This window comes from Chrysemys picta, chromosome 2 (genome assembly GCF_011386835.1).
Source record: "Chrysemys picta bellii isolate R12L10 chromosome 2, ASM1138683v2, whole genome shotgun sequence".
NCBI classification, from domain to species: Eukaryota; Metazoa; Chordata; order Testudines; family Emydidae; genus Chrysemys; species Chrysemys picta.
The window spans coordinates 58,512,166-58,535,855 of record NC_088792.1 but is presented as its reverse complement, the minus strand read 5'-3'; the positions used below and the strand labels follow the sequence as shown (position 1 = coordinate 58,535,855).

General features: G+C 42.3%; 1 protein-coding gene across 4 annotated transcripts in view; it reads right to left on the bottom strand.

Annotated features, from left to right (window-relative positions):
* HDAC9 (histone deacetylase 9) overlaps positions 1–21,850 on the bottom strand; it is a 650,822-nt gene extending 628,972 nt beyond the window's left edge. Inside the window, exons 1-2 of one of the 4 annotated variants that reach the window (XM_065583250.1) lie at positions 4,764–4,838; positions 3,714–3,777 (exon numbers count right to left, since the gene is read on the bottom strand). The gene's annotated coding sequence lies outside the window, so the exon portion shown is untranslated. Of the gene's footprint in view, positions 1–3,713; positions 3,778–4,763; positions 4,839–21,569 lie in introns of those variants that run through there. The other 3 variants (XM_065583245.1, XM_065583246.1, XM_065583252.1) reach the window with 3 other exon arrangements.
* Positions 21,851–23,690: the final 1,840 nt, after the last annotated feature.

Here is a 23,690-nt window from a genome sequence, read left to right as displayed (position 1 = left end):
AGATAACAGTTATTGTACACCCAGTGCAAGTAAACTCTGAGTGAAGGAAAGGGAAGTAAGTCCAGCTGCCAAAAATGGAACCCGAGCATGAATTTCCGAAACCATGGTAATCACATCTATACTGTATGGCCTATGGACATAGAATCAAATTCTTCTGGTATCATGGGATATTGTCATACTTCTTGCTAAACCTAGAGAGAAGTTGCACTGCCATTAGTGATTTTTAGAAATAACGTCTTGGGGCATTGTGGCATACTATGTGTTAGAAACTAGATACTGTGATGGAATTAATGAACTTGTGATTCATTTGGAGCTTCTCTGTAATAATTCATGAATACCATATGTTGACCTGGTTATTGGCCTGTTTACTGTACAAATTTATTAGTTTAGTTTAATTAGGGGCTGTTAGAAAAACAAGCAGGAAGGGAAAGAACAGCTCAAGCCAAGCCTCAGTATACACAAGGGTTGTTAAGTGCCAATGGCAGATCCATTGGCTCTGAGGACTTGGACTGATCTCCTGAGCGTTCAGGACTATTTCAGTCCAGAAGGGACAAAGCAGGAGAACAGAGAAAAAAACAGAACAACTGCAGCAGGGTTCAAAAGGAACTCTCTCTCAAGAACCAGACAGAACACAGGGACTCACTGAGGGCATCTGAAAAAGTTAGGTCTACCAGTGTTACCATCAGGAGATGGTAAGCCTTCAGATAAGACAGACACGTGTATAAGTCTGTTTCAAAATCCTTTTTGCTAAATGCTTTGTTCCCTGTTAAAACAACTAATACTTTGGTTTGAGAAGGCTGTCTGTATACCACTGATCACAGATTCACAAAGGAAAGAGTACCAGAACTCAGTCAGATCTGCTGGATTGATACAAAGGTTACAGTAGTCCAGGGCCTCGTCCAAGAACGGGAGTTTTATGAAATTTCCACTCCAGGAAAGGTGAAGGCTTTATATGACTTGTGTTCTCTATTTACAGCAGGATGAGAATGCCACCAGCTCTCATACACACTATTTTTTTTGCCAGCATATTCATCATTAATTGTCTGAACATCTCACCCATGTGTTCTAGAACAACATAAAGTTATTTTTCCCCTTCTACAGCATGGAGGATCCTAACTCCCCAGGAATTGCCCAAGGGAGAGTGGTAAGATTTGGAAACCCTATGAGCAGGGCCATTTCCCCATACACCAGAGAACAGGTCTGCAGTGGTTCTATAAATCCTATCAAAATGGGTTTGGAACCAGGGTGGGGACAGATGGATCTGATTACACAGAACCACTAGCTATTATTTCTTGGAGTGCAGTAAAAGCAAAAACTAATGTTGTATCAATGCAAACTGACCATGCATTCCCCAGCCATCTCCAACCCAATTACCCAGACTGCACTGGTCACAGGCTTTAGATGATAGTGATCAAATGCAAAGCTCTAGTTTTTGTTTTCCCCCTCTCCCCATCTTTTGGAACATTTAGTTTTCTTTTTGGTTGTTCTTGTAATGATGTGTTTTGCAGCTTTTATTATTCTGCAAACAGTTCTTTGAATAGCAGTCACACATTCTCTCTTAAGCTATAGTACTGCAAGAAAATGCTAATAGTTGCTATTAATATCCCTGATATGTTGTAAAAGAAAATCAATTAACTTTCTTTGAAATATCAGCATTAAGGCTTCTAAAGGTATTATTAGGAAATGAGATCCCATTGTGCTAGGTGCTATACTAACATGCAGTTTGTGGTCCTAAGTGCTTCCACACCTATTCGTTAGGAATTACACCTCTACCTTGATACAACACTGTCCTCGGGAGCCAAAAAAATCTTACCAGGTTATAGGTGAAACCGCGTTATATCGAACTTGCTTTGATCCACCAGAGTGCGCAGCCCCGCCCACCCGGAGCGCAGTTTTACCGTGTTATATCCGAATTCATGTTATATCGGGTGGCGTTATATCATGGTAGAGGTGTATCTTTTACATTCTCCTCTCATACTTATCTCTGTTTTAATTGACATCAAATTTCTCAGTATGGAAAAATGATTTTTCCAAGATGGAAACTAAGTGAAATATAAGGGGTTACAAGCGGTGTTTGAGGCTTAACTTCAATGATTCTTGCGTATATTCACAGTATTAAACTTTGGCCCCAAACAAGTGACCCCTGGCAGAGGGTTAGACCCACTTAAATTCTGAGAGAATTATTTCCTTTAGCTGAATTTTGCAGGAAAGGTGAACACACCATTATGCTGTGTGGTAGTCAACACTCACCCTGATATAACAAAGCAGATTTAATTGGAGTACCTCTGGAGCAATACAGCAAAATTTGACCATAAGGATACTCACAACTAACAGTCCACTGTCATAGTAAACGTGCAGCTATGTTAGCACGTTTACTAATGCTGATTTAGTCTGTCTAGACAGACAGGGCTTTGCTTTTAATTCAATAGAAATTTACATTATGGCTGAGATTTTCATATGCTGCCTATGGGATTTAGAAACCCAGTTCCCATTAAAAATAAGGGAATTTGTATGCTGAATTTCCATAGGCAACTTGTAAGATGAAATTTTCAATTTTCTGATGACTTAGACAACCTATGGCCAAATATTCCACAGCTTGGCTACAAGAGAATGGAATATAAGCAGGAATGAAAACAAAATGGAGATGATGCAGTGACACCAAGGGATGATTAACAATACCAGCAATGTTAGCCAAAAAAAAAAAAAGGCAGGGGACACACGAGTAACTTTATGCATGTGTAAGTCCCATGCAGTAAAATTACTCATGTTCATAAGTGTTTTAAGGATCAAAGACTATGCACCCATGATGGGTGGGGGAGTTGTGGATTTGACTTCATCCTACTGCCCTTTGGCATAAACCACATTTGATTTCACAAGGAGTTTACAGTAAGATAAACAGTTTAAAACTCAACTCTGTCCTTAGAGCTCCCATTGACTTCAATGTATAAAAATACACTTATCTGATGACAAAATTTGGCCCTTAATAGCTTCTGTTTTACATGTCTACATCAAGAAGGAGGGTAATTACATAGCATTCTCTTTCTCAAAATGCATTAGTATAAAATTATACTATAGAAACCACAGCAATAGGCACCTTAAAAATATCTGAAAGTCAGAATCAACTGATACTTCAATAAATACGTTAGCCTCAATATCTTAAAGCGAACCAATTTCATGCAAGAAAATGGGCTTTCACCAGAATAAGCAAGGAGAATTTGCCCCAAAGAGGTTTTAAAAATGTAATTTACTTTTCACTTGTTTGCCATTTATATTTCAGTCAGCCTCAACCATGTGAAAATAGACTTTTACATTCTCAGTGCTGCAGTATTTGGATTGCAAACTGCAGGGGATACAGATTTTTTTTTTTAAATTTATGGAAACATTTCTATTGCTCTAACCTGTTATTTCTGTTTGTAAAACCTAAACTACGATCCAAATTTCACTACTCCAGTCTCTTTTTCCTGGCATAAAGGAGCCAGAGGACAATGAGGATCTCACCCCCCACCCCAAAGTACAAAATACTGACCCTCTTTAAGTCAGTGGTAGAATGTCCATTGGGTGAAATCCTGGCTCCCATTAGTCAGAGTCTCAACATTAGTATTATACTGTTTAAAACAATGTACTGGGTAGCAAGTTACTAAACACACTGTAATCCATCTGAGTATTTTATAGAATATAAACTGCTCACATTAACTCACATACAGATTTCTCACCTTATCACCTTCCTCTGTACCTTATTTACCTATCTGAAAAACTGTACCAACAGCATACATGAGGCTGAGAAAAAGAGAGAGAAGGTATATCAGTTATTTGAAGTGCTAGTGCAGGGGTAGGCAACCTTTCAGAAGTGGTGTGCCGAGTCTTCATTTATTCACTTTAACTTAAGGTTTCACGTGCCGGTAATACATGTTAACATTTTTTAGAAGGTCTCTTGCTATAAGTCTATATTATATAACTAAACTATTGTTGTATGTAAAGTAAACAAGGTTTTCAAAATGTTTAAGAAGCTTCATTTAAAATTAAATTAAAATGCTGATCTTACGCCGCCAGCCTGCTCAGCCTGGGGTTCTGTTCACCTAGGCCTGCAGCGGGCTGAGCAGGGCCTGTGGCCGGGATGCCGGCTGGCAAGGGGCTGGCAGCCGGGACCCCAGACCTGGGGGCGGTTCAGGGGTCAGGGCAGAGTGTGCAGGGCAGAAGGCTGGGTGTGGGGGGGGGGGGTTCAGAGGTCAGGGCAGAGGACAGTGGGGATGTGGGGGGTTCAGGGCAGAAGGCGGGGGGATTCAGGGATGCAGGGCAGAAGGCTGGCAGGTGTGGGGGTGCAGGGCAGAAGGCTGGGGGTTTGGGGGAGTTCAGGGGTCAGGGCAGAGGGCTGGGTGTGTGGGGGGTGCAGGGCAGAAGGCTGGATGTGTGGGGGGTTCAGGGGTAAGGGCAGAGGGGTGGGGGTACAGGGCAGAAGGCTGCGTGTTGGGGGGACTCGAGGTCAGGGCAGAGGGCTGGGGGGTTTGTGGAGGTGCAGAGCAGAAGACTGGGTGTTGGAGGGAGGTCAGGGCAGAGGGCTGGGGGTGTGTGGAGGTGCAGGGCAGAAGGCTGGGTGTTGGGGGTGGTCAGGGCAGAGGGCTGGGGGTGTATGGGGGGGTGCAGGGCAGAAGGCTGGGGTGCTCGGCTCATGGGGGTGCTCCCGCCCCCTGCCCTGAGCGGCTCATGGCAGGGGGCTGGGAGGAACATACCCTGTTCCACCTCCTTCCCCCAGGCTCCGTCCCTACCTCTCTTTGCCTGCTCTATGGAGCAGCGAGCACGCTGCCGCTCTTCCCCCTCCCCCCTCGCAAGGGCCATTGCCAGCAGGGAGAGGGAGGGGGAGGAGGAGGAGGGGCTGGAATGCACCAAGCTGTGGGAAGAAGCTGGGGAGGAGGGAAGCTTGGCTGCCGCAGGACCAAGCTTCTGACTCCTGCCACCCCAGGGGAGAGCGGTGGGCGGGGGAGCTGAGTGGAGCGGGGGGCCACCCCCCCCCCCGCTCTCTCCTGCGGAGGCAGGAGGCAGAAGCTTGGTCCTGCGGCAGCCAAGCTTCCCTCCTCCCCCGCTTCTTCCCCCAGCGTGGTGCTTTCTGGCCCCTCCTCCTCCTCCTCTCACCTGGCAGGCAGCGTGCCACTCAGAATCGGCTCGCCTACCGTGTTTGGCATGCGTGCTGTAGGTTGCCGACCCCTGTGCTAGTGGAACAAATCCTATCACAGCTATGGGTCCAATTCACCACTAGTGATGCTCCAGTTTTATCTCAATGCAATTCCACCAAAATCCATGGAGTTACACCAGTATAAAAGCTACAGTAATGCGGTGATGAATCACACCAGCCCCACATCTCTTTCTCTATCAACAGTTCCTAATGAAAGCCTACCAAATATCATTGCTAACTTTCTTTCCTAACTTAAGGATGTTTTAATCTTATTGTTCCGTTATAACTGAAGCAAGTTGAAATTTAGTGATAGTTTAATATCTGGTGATCCTGCTCTTCTTTCAGTGGGAGAAAAAGGGTATATTTAGTGGACACTTGTGGTGAAGGAATGATTAAAAGTAAAATCCAAGTGCAGAAACTCTGTGCTCCTCCAGCTGACTATTTACATATTAATCTGGTCTTAAAGAAGAGTTATTTTTTCCCCTAGATGTTCCTTGGTTTAAAGCTCCTGCTAACATGAGAAACATGAGGCTAACATATTTTCAACAGTTGGAATGAACATGCCTAAAAACTATACTCAATTTTTCCGTGTTACTTCATATCAAACGGTGCTATGTGTTATGCAAAAATCATCCACCCTAAACTAGGAACAGGTTCATGCAAGCCAGACCCTGCTTATAAAATGGAGTACATTAGATGACTTAGCTGAAAGCTAGCCTGAGATATATCATTAAAAAGTGATTATGGCTTTCAGTAATTTGGACTGAATAATTTGACTCACCAAACTTCACTAGGATTTGTTCTGCTAGTGTAACACCATCTGTCAGGATTGAACCTGGGGCCTGGGCCTCTGAAGCTTATTGCATGAGCCTCTACTGTACGAGCTAAAAGCCATATGGTTCTTACCTAAGTCTGTAGAGTAGACTCATTAATCTCTCTCTTAGTGGTCTTGGTGCCACTAGATGGGACAGAGCACCACACCCAGGAGATGTGTGGTTTCCACTAGCTCAAGGGCTGACTTTATCTGATTCATGGTGTTGGGGTTTTTTGGTATATGTAGTTAAATGGCACTTATTTACCTGGAAAATCTCTCTTTGATATCAATAAATATCAGGTCAATTCTAAGTTTAAGGACTGCAGTGATTAGCTGTACTTTAGTCAAATATTACATTGTGGAAGAATTGACAAATAGAGCCAATCATCTTCATGCCTTCTTGCACACTGCCTCTTATGCCTGGAGCATCCTCCCTGAATTAAACCATAAATCTTATACCTTCTCTTCCTTCAAATCATTCCTCAAAACCCACTTCTGCAATGACACATACAAAACATCCAACCAATAATGGTTTGGGAATCGTTTAAAATTACAAACATACTCTTGAAACCATCAAGCCCCTTTTAGCTGTGCATATAGCTAACTTTGTAACGATGTGAACTTATTTTATTATCCTCATCCCTCTTCCCCATTTTCTCCTTATGTCTATCACACACACACACTTACACTTGTTGTGTCTTTTCTCAAAGGATAATCACTATCTGCCTTTAAAGTTCTTAGTACAACAGAGCCCTGATCCCAACTGGGGACTCTACGTGATACTATTTATTATTTGTATTGCAGTAATAACCCAAAGTTTAAAGTGACTAGGCCTACTGTAGCCAAACTACATTTAACATTTGGTTAAAAAAAGTTTCTCTAAGACTGAATTATTGTAGGGTCTGTTGGTGAGAACTGAAAGTGAAGTCAGCTGACAAAGAAGCATATTCTATCCCCAGTGATCCACATACGAATCAAGGAGAGTATAAGGCTCTACCAGACTTACCAGAATGCAATAAGGAGCTCTTCAGACAGGGGAAGAAGCAGGGCTGGCTCCAGGCACCAGCTGAGCAAGCAGGTGCTTGGGGCGGCAGACTGTTCGAGGCGGCATTCTGCCCAATCCTAGGGCAGCACGGCCGCTTTTTTTGTTGTTGTTGTTGTTGTTCTTGTTCCACTCCGGCCGCCCTGTAAAGGGCGGCGGCGCAGAGAACCAGAGCGCCCTGCAGGGCAGTCCTCTTCCTTCCCTCCCCACTGACCGGAGCGGAGCCCTCGCGGCAGGCGGCAGCGCAGCAGGAGGGGCCGCGTGGCAGCGCCCCTGCTGTAGCCCTGGCCGCCCCCTTCTCTCTCTCTCCCACCTGCTCCCTCCCTCCCCCACCCCCCACCCCCCAGTCAGTCCCCCTGCACCTGCGCTCCGGCCGCGCCGCAGGTTTTTTTTGCTTTGCCGTTCTGGCCACCCCGTTTTTTTTTTTTTTTTTTGCTTGGGGCAACCAAAAAGCCAGAGCCGGCCCTGGGAAGAAGGATCCCCACAGCGGTTAGATGGGGTTAGGCGGAGAGGCAGCACACTCATCTAAGGAAGGCTGAAGCCTGGAGTCACCCCAGCTTACTTGAAAACATTCAGATTTAAGGGGAGTTTCTGTTGGCATGCAAAAGTGAAAATCATCCCACGGAAGGGAGACAGTGGGCTGAATCTGGGATGTAGTTCACTTGAACTGGTTTCAAATTTAGCCTACATTGACTGAATGATTCATGAACCACAGCACACCTGAGCTGTGCTTGTGATGGAGGACAAACAGATGGCTACATTATGAGCTATTACCCTAATTAGGAGGACCCAAAACAGTTTCTTCTCTCTTCTTTGCTACAAGTGGGGGATGGGATCATTTAAAAGTTAGCTTGACTTCATTTACATGTTGTAACAAGGGGAAAACATAAATTTCCCATAAAGATATTTAGTTTTTTTCAGAGAAAAAACAAAAACAATTTGATTTTTGAAACACAAAAACATTTGGGTTTTGGCAAAAATGTTCATTTTCAAAAACTGAAAATTTTAAACTGATTTTTTTTTTTAGAAAAATGTTTTGGTTGTTTCTGGTTGTTATTTTTTGTCAAAACAAACCAAAAGTTTGGCAGGGGTCATGCCTGTAAAAAATTGGGAACCACTGCCATAGGGAAAGTTTAATCCTAACCCTATCCATTAGTAGTTGTCTTATATCTCAATGCCTAAGGATTTATATCCCTTAAAAAAATCTTTGTATCCTATTTAATGTAACTGGGAATATCCTTATTATCCATATAAATCTCGAATCTATTTGTAAGTCTTATTAAGCAATTCAATATCTTGTCGAAATGAGTTCCACATGTTAAGTATATGTTGTATATAGAAGTATTTTTGTTTATTAATTTTAAATTCATTGCCTTTTACTGTCATTGAATGCCTCCTGTTATTGTATTATGAGAAAGGGTAAATGTCACATCTTTTTTTGTCTTGTCCAATCTGTCATCATAAAGAAGTCGCTCCTTGGCTCTAACCATTTTTATTACTGATTTTTGAACCTCTTCTGTTTCTACTACACACACACACACAGGTTGACTAGAACTGAACACAATATTCGAGGTAAGGACATGCCATTGATTTAAACAATAGTATTATAATATCATTTGTATTATTTTCTATCCCTATCTTTAATCCGAATATATCCTAACATTTTCTTTGGGTTTTTGATCACCAATGCACACTGAGCAAGCTTTCATTAAATTGTCTAACAATGGGGCACCCCAATGTTTTTCCCATGATGAAGACTCACCATTTATCTCTACTGTTTGTTTTAGATAAAACCATGTTCAGCTGGAAGAAGAAGGATGGTCCACTGGTTAGGGGTACCAGTTTAGGATATGGAGATCCAGGTTCAATTTCCTGCTCCACCACAGGCTTTCTATGTGACATTGGGTAAGTCACTTAGACTCTCTGAGCCTCCGTTTCCAAACCTGTAAAATACAGACAATAGTACTTCCCTACCTCACAGAAGAACTGTGAGGCACTCAGATACTATGGGAAGAAGGGCCACATAGTTATGAAAGATGGGGTGCTGAATGCTTATTTCCTTGCTGATTGCACTAACACAATATGCAATCTAGAAACATTAATTCTTTGTTTAAAAAGAAATATTTTATGAATGAGTAGGGAGGGAGGATTATACTAGTTATATTCTGACAACCAAGACTCCTTGCAATCCACTCTACAAATCCCCTTTAAATGATACAGAATAACTGTTCAAAAAGAACAGGAGTACTTGTGGCACCTTAGAGACTAACAAATTTATTTGAGCATGGTTGTAAGTTTCTAAGGTGCCACAAATACTCCTGTTCTTTTTGCGGATACAGACTAACACAGCTGCTACTCTGAATAACTGTTCAGTTTTCCTCAAATGATTACGTGCTCCCATCAGCTTCTATTATATGCATCTATACTCTGATGTAGACTAGACAGTTTCCATGTTTCAGAATATTGGAAAGTACAATAAGTAGACAGTTTGCAGCTGCTTCTCTTATACCTGCCTTCTCATAGGGCCTCTGTTTTGTGGAGGTTTAAGAACATTCTCTTAGGTAAAAGCTAATCAGTAAAAAAAAAAAAGGAAATCTTAAATATTGAAGTCACTGCTGAATTATTGAATATTATTTCCATTTGGATTCACTGATCCTTTCATTCATACCATCTTTACAGAGTTTATTTAATGTGTCTATACTGTAAATACAAAAAGAACCTGGTGGTTTCAGTTTCAGAATAGATTACCTAGCTTTCAGTTTAAGGAATGCATAATCTGGTTTGTTAATCCATGGTTGTTATACGATCTATAGAACAGGGATAGCTGTAACGTTAAGGTAGTAATTATACCTACAGCATACTGCCAGGTAACAAATACTAAACATTTCTTTTAAATCGGAATAACTATAGAGCCTGTGGAGAAAACATGATTAAACAGGGCAGACTTTATTAAGGGTATGTCTACACTACAGCAGCACACCTATGGCACTTCTGCTGTGCAACTGAAATGTAGACACTTCCTATATCAATGGAGGGGAGTTTTCTGCCAATGTAAGTAATTCACCTCTCTGAGAGGTGGTAACTAGGTCAACAGAAGAATTCTTTCGCTGACCTAGTTGCATCTATAGTGGGGGTTAGGTAAACCCAACTACACGGCAGAGGGTATGAAATGTTTCACTGCTCTGAGTGATATAGCTAGATCAACCTAAATTTTAGATGTAGACTGGCCTGAGGAGGAGTGTAGGACTGAAGAGGTTCAAATTTTCTGTGCATACACTGACAACTGTTTTCAAGTGTTACTGAATCAAACAAATTAAATACCAGTCAGTCATTTCACATGCATTTATTATGTACTTAGTGCAGTTGGTTTGTGCATGCCACATGAGCCATATTTATAGCTGCTTAACTCCAAGGTTTGCTTTCTATTTTGGATTTATACCCCCAGTATTTTTCCCCATCCGTCTTGGAAATATTATACTCTTGCCTCAGGCTAATCCATCTCTCTTGAAAACAAAGCTTGAGTTTAACAACTTTGCCTCTTGGAGGCCTAATGATAAATGTAAAAAAAACTCCTTAACAATTAGGGTTTTGTTCAGTTAAACACTAAGGCGTACTGCAATGTTTGTGTTATGCAACTTTCTGTTCAACTTTTATAAAGGAGTCATAGTACTGTATGTAAGGAGCTTCAAAATAAAATTCCCATGTCACACCACCTCATATTACAAGGTAAAATTATTAAGGAACCTTTGCATGCCAAAAATTATCAGTGCATTTGAGTTTCCTGTAGATAAGATGCACAAACAAGTTCTCCAGTGGAATTTATGAACTTTTAAAATCAACTTTATGGGTTTGAAAGAGCTGTTGTTTTGATCAATGCCCTATTGGTTCATTATCTTGTAGGAAATTATTAATCTGTTTACTACTTGACATATTCATCAATGTGAAGTGCCGGGCTGAAGTGTAAGGAAGGAATGTGTGCATGATTTTTTATTTTAAATGTATAGTTCATGTATAGAGTGCTGAAAGACAACAGAAGTAGAGCAAAGCAATTTTTTGACAAAAAATTTTCAGCCAAAAAATGCATTTTTCAGGGCTCCAAAACTATTCATAAATTCAGGTCAAATTCAACAAATTGTTTCAGAAAAGAAAAAAAAATGAAAGTCAAAACATTTCATTTCAACAATTGTTTCATTTTGACTTTTTCTCTTTCAGAATAGTATTTTGAATTCAAGTTTGGCCAATTAAAACACACACACACACACACACACACACACCCCTGAAAATGGCAAAATTCACCGAAACATTTTGGTCAGCCCAAAATGAATAAAAATACTGGGGGGGGGGGGGGGAGAGGGAGGAATTGTTTCAAATTGACCCAAAACGTTTCAGTTGACCTAAACCAAATTTTTCAATTAAAATAGAAAGTTTTGGTTTGAAACAAACTAGATTTTTTTTGTATTTGATCCCAGAACTGAAAATCCATTATTCAGGAAAATTAGACTTTCAGTTTGGAATGACTGAAGAGACTTGTCTTCTCCTAAGGCCTGATTCAAAGTCCATTGGGGTTTGGATCAGTCCCCTAGAGCTAACTTTCCATCATCCTCTTCCTAAAAAAATTAAGATTAAAATATTAATTGGAGAAAACAACTCAAAAATGAACAGCATTTTATATGTACACTTGCAGAGTAATCCCAAGGTTGTGCAGTTAGGACATTTAGGCTATGCCTTCAGTGCAAAGTGAACTCTTCTCAAGTTAGCCTAGCTAAAAAGAGAATGGCCATACTGCAAAAAGACATTTGAACTACATAGGGTATGCCTACACTCAATTGCAGGGTGTGACTGCAGCTCATATAGACATACATGACCTAGCTATAATCTAGCTAACACGGACATTGGAGCACTGAAGTCTGTGCTGCTGCTGTTTCACCATGGGCTGTACTTGCCCTCCCAGAATCCTCATAATTACCCAAATGGAGTATGCCATACAGCAAAAAGGACTTTTTTTGCCAATATAACTGCATCAAGACTTGGCCTTTTGCCAGCACAGCCATGTCAGGGGATGGGAGGGAATTGCACCTCTGATTAACATAGATATGGCCGCAAAAGTTTAAGTGTAGACCAGGCCTAAAATCATTATTTAAAACAATTTAGTAAAACCAGTGAAACCCCTGATGTGGGTACTCTTATTCCTTTCTAAAAATAGATTATTTTGAGTTAGCTTAAACCAACTCTTGATCAATTTACAATGAACCAAAGTAAGCTGGTGTCTATACTGCTTTAACTGAATCTGTTTTTAAAAAAAAAAATTTAATCACAACTTAAGTTAAATGAGTGCTCAACTTTCTTTCAACAGGCAGTGTAACCTGAATAAAGCACTAGACTGGGACTCTGGAAACCTGAGTTCCATTGGGCATGTCATTTCCCTCATCTGTGAAGTACAGATAATACTTACCTCCTTTGTTTTCAGACCTACTTATAAAAAACACTCTATAAGAACTAGGAATTATGATTTCTTGTGTAGACAAGGCTCAAGTTTCAAAAGCATCACAGCAGCAAATCCAAGCACACAAGAAGAGTTGCTCCAGAAAATCTATGAAGGACAGAGCAGACAGGAGAGACCTGAGACAGGCTATTTACTCTTGGGTCAGTTACTCCCTCCTGCCTCTAGCCAGCACCAGAAAGAACCTTCAGATAATGGAAACTTTGAACATTTAAGTATGTAACAGTATATGTCATCCCCTTGCACCCCTTTTGCAGCCCAGTCTGGCAATGTGGGCATGCCCTGTCTTAATTTCCCTCAGTTGGGGCAGTAATAGGTTCACTTGAACAGTCCAGGGTAAGGAATAACAAAAATGTTATTCCTGTTTGAATAAGATTTCAGGAGAGGAGCAATGACAATAAATACTTCATAAGGGCCTCACCTCAGGACCCTGGTTCAAAACTCCCAAACTTAAAGTCCACAAAACAAAGTCCCTGAGTCTGATTAGGCAAATCTCCTGGAGACACAGAGAAATCACCACTCACTGCACCTTGTATGGCTTCTACACCCCTCTCACTTGCTCAGCTTCCTGTTCAGCCTTCTGGTGGCACTGGCGGAATATCAACCACCCTAGGCTCTACAAGCCTAGGTTCTAGATCCCAGGTCCTTACACATACCGAGTGCTCTTCCTGTTTAAATAGCTCAGCTCTAGGGCAGGGTACAGCATCCTTGATTACACCCTAGAACAGGGGTCGGCAACCTCTGGCATGCGGCTCACCAGGGTAAGCACCCTGGTGGGCTGGGCCAGTTTGTTTACCTGCCGCGTCCGCAGGTTCGGCCGATTGCGGCTCCCACTGGTCGTGGTTCGCCGCTCCAGGCCAATGGGGGCTGCAGGAAGTGGCGCAGGCTGAGGGATGTGCTGGCCGTGGCTTCCCACCACCCCCATTGGCCTGGAGCAGTGAACCGCGGCCCGTGGGAGCCGCGATCGGCCGAACCTGCAGATACAGCAGGTAAACAAACTGGCCTGGCCCACCAGGGTGCTTACCCTGGCGAGCCGTGTGCCAGAGGTTGCCGACCCCTGCCCTAGAAGGTTCCAGCCATAAACCCAGCCTGTCCCTTAAAGGGGTAGTACATTCCTTCACAAAGTGTTTCTTTTGTTTTCTTTCTTTCCTTGCCCCAGGTTAAGCAGGAGGTAACTGTGGGAGCAGGAAGGTAGGCGGACAAGAGGTGATGTAAGAGGGCACCTTTATCCTGGGTTACCATAAGGAATTGACAAGTCATGGTTACACTGGTAGCAACCAGGTCAACTAGATAGAGTTTATATTTTTAAAAATGGAACTAACAATAGCCAAGTAGAGTGGAAATTGTAGATACTTTGTAACAATACATTTTAAAAATGGAACTACCAAATCTTTTGACAGTGATCACCCTCATAATTTTGCTTATACAAAATATTCCTTTCCCTTATCCTTCCATTTCTTGTCTTTTTAGATTGTAAAATCTTCAGGTCCGTGACTTTGTTTATTTGTTTTGTGAATCATCTATTGTGCCTTCAATGAGGTACAAATAATAAGTAATCAATTATTACAATTTTTCTCCTATAGATTTGTGCAGTTGAGAGATCATCCATATCTCCATGCAATTTCTCAACATTCTTGCCCTTTAAAAATGATACACTTTTTATTATAGTACTTGATGGAAGTTTTCAGCAAAATTCTAAAATGTGTTATGTTGCATGAGAACTATGTGTGCTGTGGGCTTGTCGATGCTGGGGAAAAGGTGTGTTTTTAATACATTAGCCAACGTATTAAAGTCCCAATGAAGACAAGGCAGTTGTAGTGCTAAAAAGTGTTATCTGGTCAAGATAAATTCTGGACTCCCCCATAGCTAATAAAGGTAAAACCTGACATGTTAAAACTATGATTGCCTTGTCTTCATTAGGACTTTAACATATATTAACTCATGTTTTAAAATATACCTTTTTGCCTAATGTAGACATATACCTTTTACATACAAACAGGCTAACACTAGGGATGGTCTTCTTCACTCAAAAATACACAGATTATTTGCAGTGGACTCAAAGCAGAAGTTGGAAGAGTCACCAGAAAAACATATGCATGCATGATATTTTCATCAGTTGTTTTATATTCTCCTCTCTATCCTAGTCAGCATACAGTCCATTATTCTCTATTGCTGTAATTTGTTTTTCTTACTTCTGTGAAGGTTATTCACAAATTGCAGAGGGACAGTGTAACTTTAAGCTAAAGTTTGGGTTCCATTTTTTAAAAACTGTATTTTTACATAGTTCTGAGAATTCCAATGAAAACCAGTCTGCTGGTTTTTAAATGTAGCTGTTACTCCTGCAGTATTGGACTTCCAGACACAACGGGATTTTGCTATGCAGAGGTTCTTACATTTATTTTCATAGTGTGGACCACATCTGCATAGAGATTTTCCAGTGAACTGCCTCCATAACCATTCACAAACACTGTGACAGTTACTTTTCCACGTAAGTAATATTAAGCAGCAATGTATTCTGTCTTTAAGTATGATTTAGCAGCTGGATAAAAAGACAGCACCAGGTGACATGTTTGCTCTCCACAGACTGCAATTTCAGAGCCACTGACTCTGTTAGCATATGGGAATCAGAAAGTTAAACTGACTAAACAGCCCCGTCTAGTTTCACTGTACAAACCGAGTGAGTTGAAAAATAAACATAAATCAAAGTACCTCATTTTGAATGATCTAAGATAGATATCTGTTTTATTTTGACTGTCATTTCAGTGAAATAGAGCTTTCCTATGCCAAGACACCCTTCTGCAGTAATATTGGTGAGTCCTTCCACAGTTTTCACCTACAGATGGGAGTAGATGCCCATCTTCTCCTCCACGGATCAGACTGTTTTCCTGGCAGGGGAGGTAACCATCAATGTTGTCCTTCTCGTGACTGGTCTACACTCCAGAGGTAGGTCAGCTTAACTACATCACTCAAGTCTGTGAAAAATGTTGTGCCCTTTGCAATGTAATTAAGCCAACCTAAGTCCCACTGCAGACACCGCTAGGTCAACGGAACAATTCTTCCATCAACCTAGCTACCATCTCTTGGAGAAGTAGATTTACTACAGGAATAGAAGAACCCCTGTGCTAATGTACTATTTCTAGTGCAGACATATCCTTGGAGTCCAATTTCTCTCTTACTGTTCTGATCCCAAACTCCATGCCATCTACCTGCGAGTTAACAATCACTCTTCAATTCCTGTGCTCCAATTCCAGAGCCTCCACACCTATGGCAATTCTTCATACTCCTTGTGACTCTTTTTCCATAGTTCACAGTTCAAGGCTTCTGCAAGAGGGCTCCCCGCAATGTTCCACCACCAGGCCTCCCATTGCCTGCAAGTACTACCTCTGCTAAGCAGTTTCTCATAGAAACCTCCCTCTACAAAAATATAACCCTCTTTTTTCTGGGCTCAGCCTGCCCCAACTGGGCTGATTCTCCTGCTTTACCCAGAGAAAGACATGAGCCTTCTACTCAGTAGGTTCCCCACCAGTGGCCAATTCTCTCAAACAACTCTCAGCCACAGCACTCTCCTATTAGCTCTCTGCACTGTTACCTCAACTGCTGCTCTCTCAGGTCTCATTCAGGCAACTCCCTACAGTTCCTCCCTGCTCCCCTTTCTCAACTGCTGCCTGAGTCTTTACAGAAGCCAGGTGTCCTCTATCAGGCCCCATTGCAAAGCAACTAACTAGCCATAGGTTGAACTTGTTCCCACTTGAAAGGGCCAGTCACCCTTTCACACAGTGTATTAGCAAACAAGAGGAAGATTTTGCTTCTTTCTGCAAAATGCTCCATGCTGCCCTCTGAATGCACTGACTTAAATGGGAACTTTGCCTGGGTAAGGAGAGCACTCTCAAGCAAATCCTCTTGCCACTGCCCAGCCTGGGTAATCAGGCCATTGTGAGGAGGTCCCTGGATACCCTGTAAGAGGGGAACAGACTCCTCCCACCAAAGACAACAGAGCAACAGATGAGCAGCTTTGTGGCTATTGTCCAATATTGCTACCTCAAGGCTGAAGAAACCAGAGGAGAAGCAGGTGAATCTGTGTAGTCATGGATCCACCAGCCCTGTAGCTGCTGCTGCTCCCTGAAATCCCCTTGTATGTGATGGCATAGGGGAGCACAGCTTGGCACTGTAGTACCCCATGTGGTGTTCCTGAACCTCACATATGCAGACTGTGTTCAAGGCCTTTCATGGCCACAGGGAAGGTGGTCAGCATTTGCCTAGTAGTACTTAATCCTGTAGTGTAAACTCAAGCAGTACCACTGATTCAGTGGGCCCATTCATGGTAATAAACACTATACCTTGCTATATATAGCAAGTAAGGGCACGTCTAAGCATGGAGTTGTTCCTGATTAACTGTTCCTAATTAACTCCATGTGTGAACATTCCTATTCCACAATAAGAGTATATTTTCCTGTTTAGCTTAACCCAGTGGTTTAAGATGAACAGGAGCAAGGCACTCTTATTCTGGAATAAAAGTTAATTGGGAACAACTCCAGGTATAGACAAGCTCTTAGTGCTTAGAGGATGAAACCCTTAGGACCCAATAATATGTGGTGCTGAGTGCACTTAGAGAAGCGCTTGGCTCCCTAAACGTTCATTAACTGAAAGTAGTCATCACCTCTCAGGATCAGGCCCGTTACAGGTAAATCCTGTGGAAGGTATACATCAATGTTATTACCACTGGAAGAGTAAGTAACAAAAGAGTGTGCAAAACTAAAACAATACTACAAAAATTGTAGTTTTCAGATTTCAACTGTGAATATATTAAATGAAAAATGCCATTCGAAAATACCAATTTGATTTTATGTTACTTTTATTAAACCTTGCTGTATTCACTCCCAAACTATCGTGATCAACAAACATTTTTGTTTTAGAACACAAACAGTTGCCAACAATCTAACTCAAACATTAAATATGAACAACAATTGCCATTCCTTACCTGAAAACAATAAATATAAAACTGAAACTCAGTAAAATGACAAGTAGAAGTTGGCAGGATTTGGCCCTTTGCCTTGTGAACCTGTGCGGTTGTTCAGCAATGTTGTGTGTATCACTTTCATTTAGAATGTGTAGTAATATTCCTGGAGGAAGGCTTTTTCTGTTGATCATTTCTTGCACATCTTCATTTTCGATTTCTTTATTGCCATTACCTTATTTTAAAAGGGCCTGATCCAAAACCCACTGAAATTAATGGGAGGCTTTCTAATACTTCTGTGAGTACTGATCAATCTCTAAAGATGTGGGGTTGGCTATTCAGCTGATATAAATTGTCATATCTCAATTGACTTCAGTGGAGTTATGATAATTTACACTAGCCGAAGATCTGGCCCTGAGCTGTGTGTTGGTAAGCAACTCCTGTGAGATAATGCAGCAGTTCAAGGAGCTATTTAAGAGACTACATGGCCAATACCTTGTTCCTTCATTTCCTATCTTTGGAGATCACTGGGCTATATTCCAAATGTCCAGATTTTTTACATTTCAATCATTTCAGTAAGTTTAACCTTTGTGTTACAATAAGACTTGATTCATTTCCAAATTAAAATTCTCCTATTAGAAGAAGTTAAGTACTCCTATCATTTGTATTCGCTTGCAATGATCATATAATTATAAATGACCATTAACCATTCACACTACTATAAGTGCTTGCATTTGATCGTGATTCTCTGCATGTCAATTATATCCTTTAACAATACCTGAAAGCTTCAATTTAAACTAATTAGGGTGCTGGGATAAGCAACTGATAATTATTTCTCATTATTAGAATGTTTCTGATGTCCTAATATTTAGACATTTTCTTTGAAAATGACCTTTTTTATATTATCCCTCCTCAGAAATTTGAAATGTTTTAGATATTTGACCTTAAGACTTTTCATTTTGTTTTTCATAATTTAATGATTTTTTTTTCATTTGCAACTCTAAAAGAAACATCTGTATCAAACATATAAAGTCAAATCACTAGTTCACTTTTGTTTTAGAACTTTCGTGACAGATGAAGGAAGGTGGTGGTAGTAAATTGAAAGAAACTTAACAGGAATTACTGTTCCTCCAGCCTTTGCTAGTGGAGTTTTCACTAAAGCCTGCTATTCATTTGTGGATAAGTGCTAGTTTACAGAAGGTGAACGGGAGGCCAGGAGCCATTGTTTCCACAATTGGTATTTTAGTCTGGATGAAAACCTGCATCTCTGTGTGCATTTTTAAATGATCAGAAAGAAATGGAATATGAGACAGAGAACAGTGTTTGAGTAAGGTTAACCTACCTTTAGTGCTGTAAGTGAGAGTACCTTGACAGCAGCAGAGGTAGAATGGAGTGCTTTTCCCTGCTGCTGGAGCCTTTCACTGCGGGGAGGAAAGACTCTGGCAGGCAGGAAGCAGAGGGAAAAGGCTGAGCCTTTCCCAGTGCCTCCCCTCTGCCAGAGCCTTTCCCCATGGCCAGAGTCTTTCCCCGCTGCAGGGAAAGCTTCCAGCAATGAGGAGGTGACAGAGCCTTTCCTCATTGCAGGAGTATTGGAAAGGGTCTAGTATCAGGGAACTGACGGAGACTTTCCGAGCAGCTTGCCCACCGACAGATTTCCCCCACTACCAGAGTCTTTTTCTGTGGTGACGAAAGGCTCCAGCAGTGGGGAGACAGTGGGACACTACACTGCTAAACAGAGCAGTGTAGACAGGGACGCACACATTGGGCAATAGAGTAGCGTGTAGGTTATGTACTCGAGTACAGACCTACCCCTTCAGGCATGTCTTTACTCACCTAAGCTGCACCTCACTGTCTATGCTGCTATTTATATCCATGCTAGGTAGATTATATATGTATGTACACTGCACACTGATGAAAGAAGGGTGCAGTGTAGATGCACCCATAGAGCAGAGATATTTCAATGTGTACACGAGGGGGCTAGCACCAATGGCAGGCAAAATATAGCTGAGAACACTGCACCTTTCCCCTAGGGTAAAGGCATGTTTTTTCTATGGATTGGAACAGGTTTGTTTGCTCATATAGTCAAAAGGAGGTGTTAAAATTGTGTATTGTTGTAATGTTAATTTTACAAATGGGTTGATTGCGTTATATATACACTTGTGAACTGTATAATGTATATCTGTAAAATGATACAACTTTTCTGTGTGAGGGCAGGGAATTGCCTTCCAATAATACTCTGGTACTGTGTTAGAGCATGATTCTGAACTAAATAGGAGTTTTGGGTACGAAGCAAATGTGGGACTGGGCCCTTCCGAAAGGAATGGGTGGGCTTGTCACAGAAAATTTAGAAAACAAAACGAGGTGAAAATTAGAGTTTTACAACTCTCTCAAGCAGATCAAGGAAGATGGTGCTGAGAGGAAAGCGTTGGGAAAGCCTTAATATAAATTGCTTTTCCTCTTTGCTCATAGAGTTTATAATAAAGCTTGCAAGCCCTTGTACTTCAAAAATGTATTAAAACTGCTTTCAGTGAATGTCCCAAAACTGTTCTTACTTCTGTCATTTCATCATTTTATTAAACTAAAAGGATCATAAAGTAGACAGACAAATATATATGAATGCCTTGATTTATGTTATAATTTTTATCTGTGCTTATTCTGTGTTGTTTATGACAAAGAATCATAACTGCTATTGCATTAGAAAAGAGCACTTAGACCTTTTCAAATGTCAAAAGGTTCCCATAACACACCTCATTATTGCACTATCTATTTTAGGTTTGTTTTAAATATTCCTTCCATAAATTCATTTCATTCTCATGTATTTTAATAACACCTTTAAGTTTTGAAAGTGCTACATGGCTCTGAAAACTACAAACTCCATCATGATGAATGTAAATCTTTGAAGGATGGATATATTTTCTGCAGTATTCACAATCATAAATCCTATTTTTCTAAAGTAACTTGAAGCATAAATTATCAAGTATTATTATTATCATCTATTTCAGATTGTACAGTAATATACAGGAAATTTAGCCACATTTACACTGTTTGCAAAATATCAAAACAATTTTACCTTTCATTCTAAAGAGCCCAAACTAGTCATTCTAGGCTTATTTCAGTTTCTTGCAAGCTTTTGGGATTTCAAGTCACTCAACCACTTAGTCATAGAAAATAAAAACTCACATCTTCCTGAAATTAGGAGTATAAGAATCTCATATGAGGATTCAAATTAGCATCAGTAAATGCATCTCTAGTTTTCCTATCACTGCATCATCCAAATGCTTCTAAAATAGCTACATCTGGCCCATTCCTATTATTTAGCCAAATGTCCCATTACAGCAAGAAAGCACACCTTATACAAAATCCCTACAGGTTGCAATGACTGAAAAACCGCTTAATACTGTGCATACAGACATGAGCTCTTCCACCTGTGCAGTGGGTAGCAAAACATCTCCCACTGTGACACCCCAGTGTAGGTTTTAATTACCCAGTTAACCTTAACGAGCATATAATTTACTATTCACCTTCCACCGGCCTAGAAATTATTTTTGTCAGCTCTTGAACTTTCATGAAAACCTGGCTGTTGTATTAATATTGTTGCTGGATAGGGCACTGCAGAGCACAGTGACAGCCGCTGCTGAAGAGGGAGGGAGGCAGTCAGAAAGATTTCCCTCCCAGTACAAAGTATATTATTAAAACAAACTTCTCATTATGTATCTTCTTTCCAAAGAAATAAAAATGTGTTGGGGAATAATTGTCTCCAGCACTAGATCCTCATCCCCTCCACACACACACCCCTCCCTCCACACCATCAGCACCACCCTAACATCAAACAGCCATGCAAATAGCCCACCAGGCTTGACCTAACCAAGAGCTGAAGTTCTGACAGCCCAGTGAAAGGGTCCTAAAAATCCAGCTGGCTTAGCAGAGGGGAGAGCCCAGGGACCGCCTGCCAGGGCGCAGCTGGAGAGGGGGCAGCAGGGAAGAGCTAGCCCTTGGCTCTCAAGACTGATGGATCAGAGGTTTTTGCAACCTGGCTAACAGGAGCCACCCAGCACTGAGCCCCCGCCGTTCCCTGGCATCGATGCCACTCACCTTCCCTGTCGCTGCCTCTTACCGCTCCGCTCCCGGGCTGCAACTTCCAGCCCTTCCCCAAACTGCCATCTTCCAAGGGCGCGGGAGGGGAAGGGGAAGGGAAAGTTGCCGCGGCTGCTGGGGGCTAGCTGGGCATGGCCCGGGCGGCGCGCGGCGCGCAGGCAGCAGCCGGGGCTGGCTCTCTGTGTGCGGGGCTGAGGGGCGGCAGCGCGCGAGGAGGGAGGGAGGCAGTCGCGGCTGCAACCAGCGAGGGGCTGAGCGATGTGAGCGCAGCCCGTGGCGACACTAGGAGGATTTGCTAAAAATAGCCCCTCGCTACCGGGAGGAGGAGAGGCCGGCGGGCTGAGCCAACCCGCCCCGCCGCTCGGGGGGGCGAGCGCACGGACGGGGAAGGGAGGGGGAGAGGTCGGGGAGCCCGGCCCGGGGGGCATGTTCCAAGGGGGGAAGGGAAGAGGCGCCCTCGGGGGCTAGGGCTGTGCAGAGGGGGCGGATGCCCGGTGCCTGGTTTTCTTGCCAGGAGAGCTGGGTCCCCGGGCGTGCAGCCCTGGCTAAAGCCCGGGGGTGGGGTTGTTCTGTGGGGGTCCTTGGCTGGAGGCACAGCCCAGTGTAGCAGGCTGCTCCCGAAATACAGTGCCCGTCCCTCCCATAGCCCCTGGGGTGTGGGCCTGCCTAGCCCTGCGCTCTGCAGCGCCCAGGGGACACCCGGGTGTACCTAAGGAAAGTGGCAGAGCTGAGGGCAGGTGCACTGGGAATGGAGCCCCTTCTTTGGGATCTCATCCCATCTTCCCACACCAGCCTTCACACGAGACCCTGTAAAGGAAAGGGAGGGCACTGACCCAAGTGCCACAAAGTTCTCATTAACCTCCCCTGGGAACCTGATTTATCTTGGCTTTTTATTATTGTTTTTTAAATCCGCCCCTCTCTTTGGTGAAGTCTGACACTCCATTACCCGCTGGCTTTGTCTAAGCTGCACTTTCTCTTCATGTATGCCTTGGTGGTGGTACCCACAATGAGAGCGCTAATGTAACAAGGCACCAGCAGCCACCCTACTTTCCCCTACTGCCGTATGTAGACCTGAACTTTGCAGGATTACATGGCATGATTTGCAACGCTGGCAGCTGGCCCACATTAGCACTTTCACTAGTGCCGCAACTGGTGGAGCTGTGACAGTGGGACATTTTAGGGTTAGAGCGTAATGAAGACACCAGTTGCCGAAGGAGAAGTCACCTCCTGGGTGGCATCTTCCACTGGTTCTATCCATCTCTGACTTTCTAGTTATGAAAGAAGCACCCATCTTAACCAGCTACTTTGCCTTCCACTACAGAGTAGATAACTTCACTCCCCTGGGCCTTTAAGCCTGTAGACCTTTTCACCTACCACTTTTGCCTCCTTTTCTCAGGCTCAACTTTATTCTTTCTGCCAAACTGGTATGTTTGGAACAGTCTTACTATCTTCATCCACAAGATGCCTCTCTTCCTCAAAAACTTTTCTTAAATCTCTCCTCTTCTAATAATTAATAATCCCCACAGCCTCCCTCTCCTAAAATATTGTCCTACGAGCTCTTCAGAGGAGGGAATGTGTTTTATTTATATTTATATCTTAGCCTCTCTTTTGCCTAGAAAAAAAGCAAGCTTCTACTTTTTATTTCTTCCCTTTCAGGAGAAGGATAGCCTCAAAGCAGTTTGGTCCTCAAAAATTTGAACAATCCAAAAGCTCCTCAGATTTTTCACTAGCCTCAGCCCCAATACAGGCTTTGGCATTTTAATTTGGATTTATATTTGTTTGGTTTATTTCACTGAGGAATTCTCAAGTTCCTGGGAAACACATTTTATCTACATATTCATGTTGATGATTAGAAGAGAAGTTTCATCTATTTTGGTTGTTTATATTTGATTAAGAAAACATTTATTCTTACTTGTTTTCTTGTAGCTTGTTTTCAGTTTTTTTTCTTTCTGTGACAAAAATGTTAAAAGCTTCTTGCTGTACCTTATTCTTGTTTTTGTCTCTGATTCTGGCTTAGAATTGGTTCAGACTATGAGGTAACCCCTAGTTGTAGATAAGGGGAATTTGAGCTTTTTGTCATGAATGTCTATCATATACACACAGCCTTCCAGTGGAGCT